The sequence below is a fragment of the Macaca thibetana genome, chromosome 7, assembly GCF_024542745.1.
Source record: "Macaca thibetana thibetana isolate TM-01 chromosome 7, ASM2454274v1, whole genome shotgun sequence".
Taxonomy (NCBI): Eukaryota; Metazoa; Chordata; class Mammalia; order Primates; family Cercopithecidae; genus Macaca; species Macaca thibetana.
Genome location: NC_065584.1, coordinates 105,824,314 through 105,842,060, shown reverse-complemented (window position 1 = coordinate 105,842,060; position 17,747 = coordinate 105,824,314). Strand labels below are relative to the sequence as shown.

The 17,747-nt window shown below is 46.4% G+C and overlaps 1 protein-coding gene across 5 annotated transcripts in view; it reads right to left on the bottom strand.

Moving 5' to 3' along the window:
- Positions 1 to 13,517, bottom strand: part of ZNF592 (zinc finger protein 592) — a 57,208-nt gene extending 43,691 nt beyond the window's left edge. For all 5 annotated transcript variants that reach the window (XM_050796082.1, XM_050796080.1, XM_050796081.1 and 2 more), the window contains exon 1: positions 13,225 to 13,517. The gene's annotated coding sequence lies outside the window, so the exon portion shown is untranslated. The remainder of the gene's footprint in view (positions 1 to 13,224) is intronic.
- Between the last annotated feature and the right edge of the window lie 4,230 nt (positions 13,518 to 17,747).

The following is a 17,747-nucleotide window of genomic DNA, read 5'->3' as shown; positions in this document are numbered from 1 at the left end:
CCAACACACTCATCTTCCCAAGCTGCTACGGGATAGGGCACAAATTTTCCTTCAATTTGGTATTGAGACATTCACCATAGCCCTTGCCATAATGACACACCTTAGAGTGTTGTAAGACCAAGATTAGACAATATTGTTCTAGAGCATTGTTCTAGATTAGAGCTTCTTCCAACACTAGAAAGATTCAGGACTATCGGAGCGAAAGAGACTCTAGGAAACCATTAAATTTAAACCACTTACTTTACAAGCAAGGAAACTGAGGCCCACAGAGGAGAGGTAATCAAATAAGAAAAGGGACATAAACTGAAGAGTTTTTATTACTGTGGAAGATTCCTGTTATTCCTGGCAAGGTCACAGGGCCCTTGTGTGCCCTTCCCATCAGAACAGCTGAAGTCACCTACTCACAGTTACCCATTCAAATCTCTCCACCAAATATAGGGGATACGGCTTATTTAACGCTCAGACCAGTGCTTCTCAGCCCTGGAGTGATCCTAATGCCTAACTCCAGCTCAGACCAATTAAACCAGAAATTCTAGAGGTGGAGCCACCAAAGGATCCCCAAAATCCATACCTTCCCCCATGGATTCCTTAAACCCTCTCCAGCCCGAGGGACTTTTGCACTTGCTCTTTTCTCCAATCTGATTGCTCTTTCCTCAGATATCTGCATGGCTCCCTCTCTCACTTCCTTCAGACCTCTACTCAAAGGCCATTTAATCAATGAGATTTCTCTGGCTTCTCAATTTAAAATAGAAAACCTGCCTCCCCACTAAACCCCTCATCCATCATCCCTGCTTTATTTTTCTCCATAATACTTTTCACCATCTCTTATATTTTATCTTACTTATTATCTATAAATGCATACAAACCAGAATGAGCCCCATATGAGTAAGATTTGTGTTTATTTTGTTCCTTGTTATATTCCCAGTGCCTAGAATAGTGCCTGGTACATAGCAAACCATGAGATGTATATTCTAAATGAAGACATCAGGAACACAAATCTCAAAATATGACTCATACCAAAAGATCATAAAGAAGCAGCCGTTTGGTTGATTATACCAAAAACACTTCTTCACCGATCTCATCTTGGCACAACCCTTATCAAAAACAGGACAGAAGCCTAATGAAACAGAACCCATTCAGAAATACTTTCAGAAATAAGTATTTCTAGTAAATTAATCCAATCCAATGGGTTTGTTCATCAAAGACAATTTGTTCTGAGAAATAAACATACAAAAATAGAAAATGAAGTTGAAAGGTGATGGAACAAATGGCTTTCAGATACCATCTTAGCATATGTGCAGATTCAGAAGAAAGCCTGAGAGCACTGACAGCTGCACTCAGACAGGAAGAGTTTTCAGCAGACCAGAAAGAATAGACAGGCTCCTCTCCTGGGATTGCAGCCCGCGAGATGAAGGTGCCATCTGGGATACTACTGCCTGCTTATCCCCAAACCCCCCAACCTGATGAACACCTTCAGCGACCTGAGAAGGACCCTTCCTTTTCCTTTCTCCTACTTACAGCCCACCTGCTAACTGATTTAAAACCACTGACAACACTTTAAACTCTACCACATTGGGAGCACTGGAAGCCTTTGTCAAGGCAGCCACACAGCAAGTCTCACTGATGTCATCTGTTCTGTTCCATGTCTGCCGACTCCCTGTCCTTGCTCTTTCCTTGCCCTCTCTGATCTTTCCCTACTTGGTCATCCTGCAAGTTTCTTTAAGACTAATCCTTCCCAAACACCATTTTTATCAGGTCACTTACTCTGCTCAAAAACTTCCTGGGCCGGGCGTGTTGGTTCATGCCTATAATCCCAGCACTTTGGGAGGCCAAGGTGGGTGGATCCCTGAGGTCAGGAGTTCGAGACTGGCCTGGCCAACATGGCGAAACCCCATCTCTACTAAAAATACAAAAAATTAGCCAGGCGTGGTGGCACATGCCCTGAAGCAGAAAGAGTAGATGTAGCTGGGAAGCAGATGATGGCAGGCCATTGCTAGGTCTTTGACTCTAAGATGAAAGGCTACAGGAGGATTGGAATAGAAGAGTGATATGCTCAGACTAATATTTTATTTGTTGTAGGTGGGTTTTTGTGTTTTTTTTTACCACTTATCCTCAAATTCTATCAGACTGACATTTTAAAAGGATCACTCCCCTCTGCCTATCCATCTCAACTATCATTAGGAAGAATTACAAGAATTTCTTCTTGAATGTTCCCAACTTTTCTAAACTGAGCACATATTATTTTTTAAATGAGTGGGAAAAAAAACAATCTCCTCAATCCTTAAAGACTTGGCTCAAATTCCAACTCTGCCTCAAAACCCCTGTAACAGGCAGAGCTAGCCCACACCGTACCCTATGCCCCAGCCAGCAGGACCACCAAGGTGGGCCCAGAGTCAGCAATGAGGTGGTACAACAACATTCACTGCAGGAACTGATATGTATGAATGTTTCTTTTGTTGCCCTCACTTTTCTCCTCCCATGCAGAATTGTGTCCCTTCAGACACTCTTGCCCCCAAGTGCCTGCCTGGGTCCCAGTCTTTCTCTCAGTTGACTTAATTAATTCCTGGTAATTAAAGCTACTGTTTGGTGATGATGTACTAAGAGTATGACCTCTCCCAGGAGGTGTAAATAATTTAAAAAAGGACTCTAAGATGGAAATGCAAAAGCCTTAGACTCAGAGGAATGATGGAATGACAGGCACTGGGGTTCATATTTTGTGGATAGGAGGCCAGCTTCTCCTAAAGGGTATAGCACTTAGGTAGGAAGCAGCGTCAAGGGGAGACAAGTAAAGTAATGAAAGATGAGAATACTTCATTGCCACCACCTCTCTCCTGCCAAATAGCCATTCAATACATTTTGGGTACTAGAGAATGTTACCTCTCCCAGCCATCTCAGAGGTTGACCTGTATGCCAGTAACCACCACCCTCAGAAAGAAAAGCCCCCTTAAGACACTTCTGGTCTGAAAGCAAATTATTCTCTAATTGCTTTCAGTGGGGGAAATCCTGGAGGGCAAAGTTCATCTCACATGATTCTTTTATGCTCTACAGAGCACCAGCTCTGGATTGGGTCCACAGTTGCTTTTATAAGCAATTGTGGAATACCGATCTTAATTAGAATGTTTACTTATATTTAAAATCTTGAGGGTGTTCCTTTAGCAAGGCAAAGGGCACAGGGAGACTATAAGAAGAGGCTTTAAGGTAGGTATCTACTGTAACTGAATTGGCAAAAAAAAGAGTAGAATGCTGTTGCAAAAAGGCTCCACAAAATTTTATTTATTTAGTTAGTTAGAGACAAAGTCCCACTCTGTCACCTAGACTGGAGTGCAGAGGCATAATCATGGCTAACTGCATCCTAGACTTCCCAGCCTTGGGTGATTCTCCCACCCCAGCCTCCCAAGTAGCTGGGACTGAATACAGGTCTGTGCCACCATGCCCAGCTTTTTTTTTCTTCTGTATTTTCAGTAGAGATGGGGTTTTGCTATGTAGCCTAGGCTAGTCTGAAACTCCTGGGCTCAAGCAATCCACCCACCTCAGCCCCCAAAAGTGCTGGGATTACAGGTGTGAACCACCTTACCTGGCCTCCCCAAGACTTTAAATACAAGTAAACATGCTAATTAAGAATAACAGGCCAGGCGCCATGGCTCTCACCTGTAAGCCCAGCATTTTGGGATGCCAAGAGGGGCAGATCGCCTAGCTCAGGAGTTCAAGACCAGCCTGGGCAACATAGCAAAACCCCATCTCTACAAAAAAAAATTACAAAAAATTAGCTGGTATGGTGGCACACGCCTGTGGTCCCAGCTACTTGGGTGGCTGAGGTGGGAGGATCACCTAAGCCTGGTTGGTCAAAGCTGCAGTGAGCCATGATCACGCCAAGGCACTACAGTCTAGACAACAGAGTGAGACGGTCTCAAAAAAAAATTTTTTTAAAAGGATTAATGGCTGGGCACGGTGGCTCACGCCTGTCATCCTAGCACTTTGGGAGGCCGAGGTGGGCGGATTGCCTAAGCTCAGGAGTTTGAGACCAGCCTGGGCAACATGGTGAAACCCCATCTCTACTAAAATACAAAAAAAAAAAAAATAGCCAGACATGGCAGCGTGTGCCTGTAGTCTCAGCTACTTGGGAGGCTGAGGCAGGAGAACTGCTTGAACCCAGGAGGTGAAGGGTACAGTGAGCTGAGATCATGCCACTGCACTCCAGCCTGGGTGACAGAGTGAGATGCCATCTCAAAAAAAAAAAAAAAAAAAAGGATAAATGGCAGCCAGGCACAGTGACTCACACCTGTAATCCCACATTTTGAGAGGCCCAGGTGGAAGGATCGTTTCAAGTCAGGAGTTTGAGAACAGCCTGGTCAACACAGCAAGACCCTGTCCCTACAAAAGAAATAAACAAATAAAACTAATCAACCAGGCATTGTGGCCCATGCCTGTAGTCCCTACTCTGGAGGCTGAAGTACAAGGATTATTTGAGTCCAGGAGGTCAAGACTATAATGAGCTATGAATGCACCACTGCACTCCAACTCCAGCCTGGGTGACAGTGCTGGACCCTATCTCTTGAAGAAGAAAAAAAAAAAAAAAAGAATAATGACCATGACCAGGGACAGTGGCACACCTGTAGTCCCAGCTACTGGGGAAGGTGAGGGCCACATGCTGTGGCTCATGCCTGTAATCCCAGCAATTTGGGAAGCTAAGGTGGAAGGATTATTTGAAGCCAGGAGTTTGAGACCGGCTTGGTCAATATAGCAAGACCCCATCATCGCTACAAAAATAATTTTCTTTTTTAATTGAGACAGTCTCACTCTGTCACCCGTGCCAGAGTACACTGGCATGATCTCGACTCACTGCAACCTCCATCTCCCAGGTTCAAGTGATTCTCCCACCTCAGCCTCCCGATTAGTTGGGACTATAGACGCACACCACCATGGCCAGCTACTTTTTTGTATTTTTAGTACAGATGGGGTTTCACCATGTTGGCCAGGTTGGTCTCAAACTCCCGACCTCAAGTGATCCACCCACCTCAGCCTCCCAAAGTGCTGGAGTGAGCCACTGCGCCCAGCAAAAAAAAAAAAAAAAATGTTTAAGGGAGGATCATTTGAGCCTAGGATTTCCAATCCAGCCAGGGCAATGTAGCAAGATTCCTATCTTTTAAAAAAAATCTAATATTTTTAAGGGCCTAAAGATTTACAGCCTTAATAAAGTATTAAATGGTGAAGTAGTTTTTATAACCTCAGCCAGTTAAGTTCAAGTCTGGGGAGAATAACAGCACAAAGGCAGATAGCAGCCCAGCCACACAGACCAGAGCTTTGGCTGGGCAAGTCCAGAAAAATCTGAACTGCTCAGTGCCCATCCCTGGGTCCCCTTTTCTGAAAATGCCAAAGTTCTGCCTCAAATGCGTCATCAGGCCCTACAATGTCCCTGAGATGGCTTACAGTTACAATGGACACCTATCTTCAAAACCTCTCTCTGTAGTCTCACCCTGTCCTTTGGCTTGTAAAGGAATACTCGCAATTTCAGGAACTGAACTGACAAAAAAAGTAGAATGTTGTAAACTACAGCAAACCAGGGGGATAAAAGCGGAGCCAGAGTACACTCTGCTGGCTCACATTGGCTCTAGCTTGCCAAGGGCAATGTGGGTAAAATGTTCCTGCATCCAAAGACTGGCTATAAGGAGCAGCCCTCCACCTTGCCCCTAGTATGAGCTAAACTCCTAAAAGGTGGGAAATCCCAGGAATGCATGTAAGGGTTACACATGGGAACTCTCTCTCTTCACAGTCCCTTGATCCTCAGGTTGTAACATCAAGGCCTCTAGAATCCCCATGCTGGTGTGTGAGAGACTGAGCCCAGTGGTCCATAGGAGGTAGCCCAGAGCCACACCAGAAAAGGAGTGATTTCTTTAGAAACACCCCTAAAGAAAGCAACCAACTAATGAAGCTAGAAGCCAAATCATACTCTATTCATCAGCTCCTCCCAGATGGGTGCAGCCCTGCCTCTCTGAATTCAGGGACTATCCCAATCAGAGGTGCTAGCCTAACCCACCTGTTTGAATGCATATCTAACAAAAGCATCTTATCCTGAGAGTGACAGAGGAGGCCAATTCCAACATCATACATCTCTATAGGGACATAGTTCTAGGCAGCTTTTGAGTTTTTGCTTTAGGGCATTCAATGTTCGTCTCCAAAATGAAACTAGGCTTACAGGATGCTTGTTTGTTTTTGTAAAGATGATATATACATGTCTGTATAAAATTCAAATGATAGGAAGAAAATATAAAGAACAAAGTAAAAACCACCCCACCCCTCCACTCAGGTAAGATCTTACTGTAAACTCTGTCCTTACAGAGAAGCAAGTCTATTCTGAGTTAGACCTGGGATATAGGTCTCGTGTTCTCTGGATGAGTCTGTGGATTTATTTTTATGGAGGAGGACCCTCAATGCCACCTCTGGACTACTCAAAAAAGTTTCAGGCTGGGCACAGTGGTGACTGTCTATAGTCTCAGCTACTCAAGAGGCTAAGGCAGGAGGATTGCTTGAGCCCAGGAGTTTGAGGCTAGCCTAGGCAATATAGAGACCTCATCTCTTAAAAAAAAAAAAAATTTAAAAACACTTTTTTAAAGTTTTCAAATCTCAGCCAGGTGCAGTGACTTACGCCTGTAATCCCAGCACTTTGGGAGGCCGAGGCAGGAGGATCACTTGAGGTTAGCAGTTTGAGACCAGCTTGGCCAACATGGTGAAATCCCATCTCTACTAAAAATACCAAAAAAAAAAAAAAAAAAAAAAAATTAGCTGGGTGTGGTGATGGGTGCCTGTAGTCCCAGCTACTTGGGAGGCTGAGATCACTTGAACCTGGGAGGCGGAGGGTGCAGTGAGCTGAGATCGCACCACTGCACTCCAGCCTGGGCAACAGAGTGACACTCTGCCTTAAAAACAAAACAAAACAAAAACTCAGTTTTTGCAATAATCCTAGACCTCTCAAAAATAAAAAGTTAAAGTCATGCAGTCCCCCTACCCCACCACACATACTGATTGGAGACCAGATGTTAATCTGTTCAGCAGACATACTCCTTTTCTTCACTCAACACAGTGGCAGTCGTTCTACAATCTAACACACACATAGACATTATCACCCTTTTCATCCCCCAGAGTGTGTTGATGAGAGAAAGGGAGACACCAATACCTCCTTTTTTTTTTTTTTTTTTAAGAGATGGGGTCTTTCAATGTTGCCCAGGCTGGTCTCGAGACCTGGGCTCAAGCAATTCTCCCACCTCAGCCTCCCAAAGTGCTGGGATTACAGGTGTAAACCACCATGCCAGGCCTCATCATCATCACCTTTTTTTTTTTTTTTGAAATGGAATCTAGCTCTGTTACCCAGGCTGGAGCGCAGTGGCATAGTCTTCGCTCACTGAAACCTCAGCCTCCCAAGCTCAAGCGATTCTCCTGCCTCAGCCTCCCAAGTAGCTGGGATTTTAGACATGTGCCACCACAATCGGCCAATTTTTGTATTTTTAGTAGAGATAGGATTTCACCATATTGGCCAGGCTGGTCTCGAACTCCTGACCTCAAGTGATCCACCCACCTCGGCCTCCCAAAGTGCTGCTGGGATTACAAGCATGAGCTATCGTGCCCAGCTGCCCATTATTACCTCTTGATATAACACTTTCAGAATCTGAAATGGAAAAGGTAAGGAACTTAACCAAAGTCACGCAGTGACCAGAGGACAGCCCATAAGTGCTGACAGCTTTGAGGAATAACTGTCGTGGCACCAAACTCGAAAGGTATTCATTAACTTTTATTTGAGCCACAAAAAGGATCAAATGTGTCATTTCAACAAACACACACACACACTTTCCCTGCTGTTAAACAGAAGCAAATGGTTGGCTGAAGTAGCACTCTGATCCTCTGAAAACAGTTCCCAAAAGCAATTAGCTAATGGATATCACATCCTACACCCTTGGAGCAAGCAAAGGGAGGCCCCTGGACCAGAGATGCCCACAAATGAAAACACACAGATTTTGGGTACATGCAATTGCTCTACCTCAGGGACATCAACATTCAGAACTCTCTCCTATTCAGGATGTTCCTATTTTTTAAGAAAAGAAAAGTTTAAACAAATTTACATGTAAAGATAGGAATAAGGCCAGGCATAGGGGCTCATGCCTGTATCCCAGCACTTTAGGAGGCCAAGGCAGGCAAATCACTTGAGGTCAGGAGTTCAAGACCACGCTAGCTAACATGGTGAAACTCCACTCTACTACAAATACAAAAATTGGCCGGGTGTGGTGGCGCATGCCTGTAATCCCAGCTACTCAGAAGGCTGAGGCAGGAGAATCGCTTGAACCTGGGAGGTGGAGGTTGCAGGGAGCCAAGATGGCATCACTGAACTCCAGCCTGGGCAACAGAGTGAGACTCCATCTCAAAAATAAAATAACAAAATAAATTAAATTAAAGCTCACCATGATCTGGCTGAGTGGAGGGTGGGAATTATTTTCTTTTCTGTCTCCAATGTGTAAGGAAGATAAAGATCCTAAACCAGTGTCTCCTTCACATGCAGCCAAAAGCCCTCTACCCCGTCCAAGAGTTCACAGACCTCTGTTCCCAGAACAACTTTCAATGCATCTGCCCACAACCACTGCTAGCCACAATTTATCCAAGCTACTTAGAATCTGCATACCTTCTCCATTAACCTAATTCTATGGAACACTCCTTTCTGATATTTTATTTCTGTTATTTCTCCCATTCCTTAAGTTTCACAAATACAGGATCCCACATAAACAATATAGAATCATTCATTCTATCAATTAATAATCATTGTTGACTACACTGAATAGAGCTTGAGGAAAGATTATGTTAACAGAAAGGGTTTGTTTTCATGGAGCCTGAGAAAAACAAACAGGAATTGAGGAGCAAGTGTTTGTTAGTATGTCCCAGCCCTGGCCAGAGAGAGGGGAGCAATGGCCAGAGGACAGAAACATCTGTCATTCTGCAGTTTCATTTCTCATGGTCAGTTAATATCCTAAGTTTATTCATGAGTCTCTTCCAAGTTTGGTTAGTGAGTCAGTCTCTCTGGATCCGATCAGCTCTGAGTACCCTACAAAATTAATTTCTGGTCTACGAAGCAGAGAACCAGATCCTGAAACATAGTGATGCCCCCCAAACAAAGCCACCCCATGATAACATCTATCTCCACTCTCTAACTGCAACTCCTATCATGGGATGTATGTGATGTATCTAAGACTCTCTGGTAGCTCCCCATGGCTTACAGAATAAAATCCAAACTCCTTGACCTGCCTTTCACAGCCCCAAATTAGCTTTCCAGCCTCATCCCGAAACAATGGGGGCTACCATGGCTCCATGCTTTCATACTTATGACTCTATCTACCTAGAATGTTCTTTGCTCAATCTTATTTGCCTGTGAAACTCCTATTCTTCCTCCAAAGCCCAGTTCAAAAGTCACCTCCTCCCTGAAGTCTTTCCTATTTACCCAGGGATTTCATTCTTACTGTTTCAAATAGCTCTTTAACCACAATTGTGCTAGAGAACTTAAGTACACTGTAACTCATCCTTTAAAATATCTGAGCTCCACTGGATACTCTGAGCTCCTGGAAGAAACTCACTATGTATTCCACAAGCATGAAATGGGAGCTTGATGTTGAATGACTGATCACATGGAACATGGCATTAAGTTATTAAGAGACGATAAGAGGAAAAAAAAAGTCCCACAAAATTCAAGAAATAAATTATCTATATATTTAATCTCATTTAAAATGACCACAATATGGCTGAGACACAACGTGGATATTTCAAACATTTAAATAATAAAACCAAAGGCCTGCCTGGTGGCTCATGTCTCCAAGACCAGCACTTTGGGAGGTGGAAGAGGGAGGATCACTTGAGGCCAGGAGTTCAAAGCCAGCCTGGGCAGCATAGTGAGACATTGTCTCTAGTTTTGTTGTTGTTGTTGTTGTTGTTGTTTTTTGAGACGGAGTCTCGCTCTGTCACCCAGGCTGGAGTGCAGTGGCTTAATCTCAGCTCACTGCAACCTTCGCCTCCCAGTTTAAAGCAATTTTCCTGCCTCCACCTCCTGAGTAGCTGGGACTATAGGCGTGCGCCGCCACGCTCAGCTAAGTTTTATATTTTTAGTACAGACGGGGTTTCACCATGTTGGCCAGGCTGGTCTTGAACTCCTAACCTCAGGTGATCCATCCACCTCAGTGTCCCAAAGTGCTGGGATTACAGACGTGAGCCAACACATCCAGCTTGTCTCTAGTTTAAAAAAAAAAAAAAAAAAAACTAATAAAAATGTTTAAAATAATAAAAGCAACCAACACTTGAACCCAGTGCTAAACTGTTTACATGCTTAATCTGTACAACAACTCTATGAGATAGGGACTTTCATCTGCACTCAAGATGAGGAAACTGAGGCACAAGAGAGGTTAAATAACTCAAGATCATTTGGTTTGCAAGTGACAGGAGCAAAATGCAAACTTCAGTGGTCTGGCTCCAGAGCCAGTGGGCTCTGAATTCAGGCAGACGTGCTTTGAATCCAGGCTATGTTACAAATATGGCTTTGAATAAGTCATCCATCCCCATTGCATTTATTTCTTTGTAAAATGGGTATGATAACCTCTTTCTCTTAGGGTGTAGAGAGGACTAAGTTAAATATAATAATGTATGCAGAAGTCTTTAAAATTGGTTCTCCCACCTGGCAGGTACTCCATAAATGCTAATTCATTTTTGCCTTCCCTTCCTAAAAGCTAGATGAAGCAGACTCACAGAGGCAAAGGATCTCCCCCAGACTGCTTGAGCCCTTTCCAAACAGATCAGGTAGTTAAGCCACTCAACCCAGAAAGCCTTGCCTTACCTGCTTATCTCAAAAGTCCATTCCCTGCACAGGGGCTAGAGACCTTTTAAAATGTAAATGTCATGTCATTCCCTTAAACTCTTCAAAGGTTCCTAATTACACTGGAGATACAAACGAAACTAAAGAGGCAGGCATTCTGCCCCCAAGGCCCCACTGCTCTAACTTGGCCCTAGTCTCCAGACTAATCTCCCCTCTCCTTTTCCCCCTCCAGTCCCACAGGCCTCTTTCACTTCCTCCTTGCTACAGTCAGCTCCACACATGGTTAACTCTTAACCCTCCTTCAGATCTTGGCCTAAACGTCACTTCCTCAGGGAAGCCTTTCCTGAGCCCCCAAATCAAATCAGTCTCTTAACCCTCTCTTCATAATTCTCTCCTTATACTCACCGTAGTAAATTATTAGTTTACCACTTCCTTCAAAGTTTTACTCGAAAGACACCTTCTTAGGAAGCCTTCCCAGGCCACCCTAATAATATAAATTCAACTACCACCCCTGATACCTCAGATTCTCCTTCCCTGCTTCCTTTTTCCCCTTAGCATTTCACACTTTTTAACAGACCATATTTTTGTTATATACTTTATTTATTGTCTTCTCCCCCACTTCCATGAAAGCACCACAAGGGCAATCATTTTTGCTTTCTTTGTTCACTGTATCTAGAACAATGCCTAAGACATATTTGTTGACAAATATTTGTTGTTGAAAAAATTTCCACGACTATTTATTTATTTATTTTGAGATGGAGTCTCACTCTGTAGCCCAAGCTAGAGTGCAATGGCACGATCTCAGGTCACTGCAAACTCCCATCTCCCAGGTTCAAGCAATTCTCATGCCTCAGCCTCCCAAGTAGCTGGGATTACAGGCATGTGCCACCACACCCGGCTAATTTTGTATTGTTTTAGTAGAGACGGGGTTTCACCATGTTGGTCAGGCTGGTCTCAAACTCCTGACCTCAGGCACTCCACCCACCTCAGCCTCCCAAAGTGCTGCGATTACAGGCGCGATCCACCATGCCCGGCCACGACTATTTATTGTTAGACTTTCCCAATGGCTAACAACTAAAACATGGTATCTTTCTAGCTTACCACTGTACAGCCAACACCTAGCTCAGTGCCTGGCACATAGTAAGTGCTCAGTAAAATTTATGTAATAAATCAAAGCCACAACTAGTTGAAAAATTGGAAAATGATCAAAATGGACGCACTAACACCACACTTCTGCCTCTTTCACTGTGTAATGTAACAGTGAGGTTGAGGAAACAGACTACTGAAATACCACCAAGCATCCACCAGGCCAGGAATCTGTCTGTCCACATCCTCTGCACTCTGCCATACCGTGCACTACCCTGCACCCGGGACAGAAGCACCCTACAGAGGCCCTCCATGAACACAGGCTTGAACTCAAGTGGGCAAACCATAAGCCAAACACCATCTTACCCCCCAAGTCCCATTCTTCTACTGCCAGTCCTATTCTAGACTAGTCCTGGATGCCAAACATGCTTCCCCGGGTGGGCCTGTGGACTTATTCCAATCCAGGACCTTTAATGCCACCTTTGGCTTACTCAAAAAATGGTTTAAAATCCCTAAACAGCTTCAATAATGCTGAAGTTCTCAGGAGCAGGCATACCTAAGGTCATACGGACCCCTCCCCCTCACAAACGCTGATCCAAGGCCAGGAGGCCATCTGTCCAGCAGACGCTCTTCTGTCCTCCCTCAGGTCACACTGAGCCTCCCGTCAACCCCCTCGTTGGCAGGAAGAGCCCTTGCAGAGAGATAATTTTCACCCTGATCAACATGCCTGGTCACCCCTGAGGACCCCAACTCTGGAGCTCTAGGAATACCTGTTTGCTCCCCGAGAAACCCTCCCCAGGGTCAGAACTTGGGCTCAAGGGAGGGGAGGGCTGAGGGGCGCCGAAGAGGGTCGTTCCCCGAAGTGTCTGCCCCGTGACGGCGACAGCTCTCCGGGCGGCGGGGACGGTCGGGCTGACAGGCCGTCCCAGGGGGAGAAAGTGGCACCGTTATCCGTGCCCGAGCGGGGGGCTGCGGGCTGTCGCCGAAGGCGGCCGCACGTCCCGCCCTGCGCGGAGGACAGCAGCGTGCCCGGCCTGCAGAGGAGCAGCGGTCGCAGCGGCGGAAGGGGCCGGCGCCCGACGGCCGGGGGCGGGGTGGGGTGGCGGCCTGGGCCCGCCAGGCGGCGGTCGGGGGAAGTGGCTGCCGCCTCTGGCGGCGGGCAGGGTCCGCCAGGCTGCAGGGCAGGGCCGCGGCTCCAGCTCGGGCTCGGTCCCGGCTCCGATCCTCCCAGGCCCAGGCTGGGGCTGCCCCGGCCCGCAGGCCCCGCTTGGCCCCGCTCGGCCCGGCCCCCGGGGGGCGCTTACCTGGCGGCTACGGCGGCGACTGTAGGCCCGGGTCTCGGCCGCGCGCGTCCCCAGCGCCGGCTGCGGGAGCCACAACATGGCGACGGCGGTGGCGGGCGGGGCTGCGGCTCCGGGGGCGGAGCGGGGGCGGGAGCCGGCTTGGCGGCGGGACCTGGCTGGGGCTGCCGCGGGGAGGAGCGGGGGCAGGCGGAAGGCGACTCGGACCTGGGCACCGGCCCAGGACGGTGCGGTTGAGGGGCTGCCCCGGCCTGGGCCCGGCCTCCCGCCTCCCGCCCGAGGCGGGCTGCGCGGCGCAGGCCAGGCGACAGCGACGACGGCGGCGGCGGGTAGGGCGGGGCGGGACGGGACCGTACGGGGCGGGGCGGGGACGGCGCAGCTCAGGGTTGGATCCCCGACCCCGGGCGTCCCCCGCCCGGCTCCAGTTCCCTCCACCCCTGCTAGGCACCCTGTGCGGTCCAGCAGGCAGCCGCTCCCTGCGAGCTGAGCCTCTTGTCCTCTGACGCGCCTCGGGGCAAGGGCCGAGGCCGCCCACTAGAGGAACAGGATCTGCCTACGCAGCTGTCTCGCCGGCGAAGAACGCCCAGGACCCGGGACTGGGTCCTCTTCACTGAGATCTGGCGCATAGTGGGGCCTAGTCGAGGCTGTTAAGTGAAAGGAAGCAGGGGTGGCGTGGGCCTGGCGCTCAGGTGCGCCCTAAGGGTTTGGTCGTACAAGGACATTCGCTCAGGCTTGGAGGTGCGGGGCACTCTGACATGTTGCCACTGGGGTAACCGAGGGACGCGCGGCAAACAGAGATGGAGGACTGGCAACGGGTGCCTCAAAGAGGTAGAGTGGGAGATCTCTCAGGGTTACTGGGGAAGCGTTGACTCTGCAGGGTGAGAACTCAGAGAGTCTGGCAGAAGGCCAGGAGGGTGACCGGCAGGACCTTCCAAGAACCCGGCGTACCTGGAAACTGGGTCCGCAGGATTAGGGCGGCAGCAAGGTCAGGGTGTGGGAACACGGAGATGAGGCCCTGGTGCCTGGCAGTGAGCACACACTGCTAACCGTGGAGAAATTCCTTCTCCAGGAAGGAGATGCAAATTTGCAAGAGGGCTGGAACTAACACGCAAGCGGGGCCTGCTGTGCACCAGGCGCGGAATTCAGTTGAAAGTTTGGCTAAGCAGTATGTTAGCGATGAAGCAATGAAGTCAATAAAGGGTGATGATTTCAAGTATTTGGCAGTGGGGGAGAGAGAAAAGTAGGCCTGGAGCTCAAGAAGTACCAAGAATAAAGGAGAAAGTTGGGTCCTACTGTGGAATCTGAGGCAAAACCATCCCTTAAGCCGAGAAGTTTGAGTTCAGCCTGGGCAACATAGCGAGACCCTCCCTCTCTACAAAAGAGTAAAGGGAGAAGTTGATTTTTTTTTTTCTCTCTCTCTCTTGAGACGGAGTTTTGCTCTTGCAGCCCAGGCTGTAGTGCAATGGCGCGGTCTCGGCTCACTGCAACCTCTACCTCCAGGGTTCTGATGATTCTCCAGCCTCAGCTTCCAAAGTAGCTGGAATTACAGGCACACGCCACTTTGTCCAGACAGAGTTTCGCTCTTGTTGCCTAGGCTGGAGTGCAATGGCACAATCTCGGCTCACTGCAACCTCTGCCTCCTGGGTTCAACCGATTCTCCTGCCTCAGCCTCCCGAGTAGCTGGGATTACAGGCATGTGCCACCATGCCTGACTAATTTTATATTTTTAGTAGAAATGGGGTTTCAACATGTTGGTCAGGCTGGTCTCAAACTCCTGAACTCAGGTCATCCGCCCACCTCAGCCTCCCAAAGTGCTGGGATTACATGCTTGAGCCACCGCTTCCGGCCCTAATTTTTGTATTTTTAGTAGACATGGGGATTCGCCATGTTGGCCAGGCTGGTCTCAAACTCCTGACCTAAGGTGATCCACCCACCTTAGCCTCCCAAAGTGCGGGAATTACAGGCATGAGCTGCCACGCCTGGCCGGTGATTTTTTTTTTTTTTTTCTAACTTGAGTGGGGAGACCTTAAATAAAGGAGCTGAGAGGGGAGAATGGCAGATAAGATGTAGGATAATTGATGGTGCAAGATACCGGAAAAGGAAAAGTAGATGAGAAGGGGGAAGGGGGAAAGGGGAGAGCAAAAAGTCAGAGAAGTCCACCTCTTACTACACGATTTAAAGAGCCCTTAAAGACTGAAATATTTTGAGGTAGGGAGGCATGCATGCTTCCATGGATGAGCTGCCTGGATTACCCTCTACAATCATCCTTAGGGCAGCTGGTCTCACTGTCCTTTAAAATTTAAGTACAATTGACTCCAAACCCGTGTACCACTTAAGAAACCCAGCATACCTGCCAATATCTCCAGAGTTTCATTGGGAACTTACATTTCTCCTAATTATCTCAGGCTCTAATTTCTTGTTTCCAAAAAATATTGTGCTCTTTGGAAGATTTGTCACCATATCCCAGATATTAGTCCATTTATATTACCTCAAAATATTGCACCCTACCTATAAGCAAGAAAAAATGCTCCAAATTATATGATTATGTTATAGTTACATAATTGTTAAATAAACTAGAGTTTGTGGCCATTAAAAATCATGGCAAAGAAAAATATTTAATGATATGGGAAATCTTTATAATTAAAAGTACATTATAAGGTGATATAGCAGATGGTTATAAATATACATAAATATGTATAATGCATAGATTTTAAAACAGGACTTTTCTTCTGTGACATCTATATTTTCTTATTTTTATAGTGCATGTGTTTTTCTCCTGGAAGCAGGGAAATGGTATCTTTAAGTAGCTTAAGTATTTTTAAGAAAGGAATTTTTTAAAAGATATTTATGGGGTTCAAAAGAAAAAAATATATATTAGGGCTGGGTATGGTGGCTCACGCCTGTAATCCCAGCTCCTTGGGAGGCCGAGGCTGGTGGATCACCTGAGGTCAGGAGTATGGGACCAGCCTGGCCAACATAGTGAAACCCCATCTCTACTAAAAGTACAGGCATGGTGGCACGCCTGTAGTCCCAGCTACTTGGGTGGCTGAAGCATGAGAATCACTTGAACCCAGGAGGCAGAGGTTGCAGTGAGCTGAGATTGCGCCACTGCACTCCAGCCTGGGCAACAGAGTGAGACTCTGTCTCAAAAGAAAAAGAAAAAGATATTAGGATTCTGGAAAGGAATTTGGAAATGAATCTTTGAAGTGTAGATGGGACTTTAGCAAGTAGAGATGGACTGGGTTAGGAGACTGTCCCAGGCAGAAGGAACAGTACAACCAAGAACCGAGAGTGAGAAATAGATGGACTGTTCAGAGGGGAGCGCCAAGAAATTCATTTGGCTGGAGCACAGGACTGGTGTAGAAGAAAAGTAGGGGAATCAGTGTGGAAAAGTAAGGTAGGACTATATCAAAAATGGTCTGGAATGCTAAGCTGAACCCTGTGTCCTTTGCATGTCAGGAAGAACCACTGAGGCTTGAATAGTGCAGGTAATAAATTTGCAAATAAATTGTCCTGTAACTTCTTACTCAATGAGGTTTTAGGTCTCAACCCATCAGTCCTAATATTTGGACATTTGATTGACTCAGAGCAATGAGTTAGGGGCAACAGTCTTTGTATCCCAGCTGTTTACAGACTGAAAATTGGGTCTTGCTTCTCTGGCTATTAATTACTACAATTTCTCTTCACCATGCAGGAGAGTTTCAGAGCGAGAACAAATTAGCAAAGAGCAAAATGGAAAGGAAAAAGAAATGTGCACCTTACACTAGTACTTAGAAAACTTTTTTGACTGCGATCCTCCATAAGAAATGTATTTGACAGCTCAACCCAGAATGTATGCATGCCTATACACCCACACACCCCTGTAAGACAAAAGTTTCATGAAATACTACCCTTATTTTATGAAATGCATTAATGCATTCTGATATTTTCAACTAATTAATCTTATTCTTTTTAAATGCTGATCAGGACCTACTACATTGATTCCATAACCCCCTGCTGGGTCACAAAGGACGTTGAAAAGAGGCTCAACTATAGCCAGATAGCCTGCACCCTTAAGCTTGCCATGTTTACATGTCCCAGAAATCAACAGGATAGACAAGACTCTTCTAAGATGCTGTGGAGGGGTGGGATGGAAGGATTAACAGGAGCCATGTTTGGGTTTCTCTTCCCTTGTCAGCATATGTTTCCTAATATCAATATTTCTCGGGGGCTATAAATATTTTCTTCTTTGTCCAGCTCAAGATACAGATTAAACTTCAAACAAGGTAGACCAGAGACAATTTTTTATTTGAATGAATAGAATCATGGACTAAAATAAAAGGAAAAATAATTTATTGATTGTAACCGTTATCTTAGTTGTGACAATACATTGAGGCTATCTTATCTAACACTGTTGGAGTATTATAAGGACAATAAGTTTAATCTCTTCCTTGTAAATTTGGAAGCAATGGAAAGGTGAAAATATCAACTTTATTGCCAATAAAGCTGAACTGAAGAATGTGGCTTAGATGGTGGCCAATAAGCTT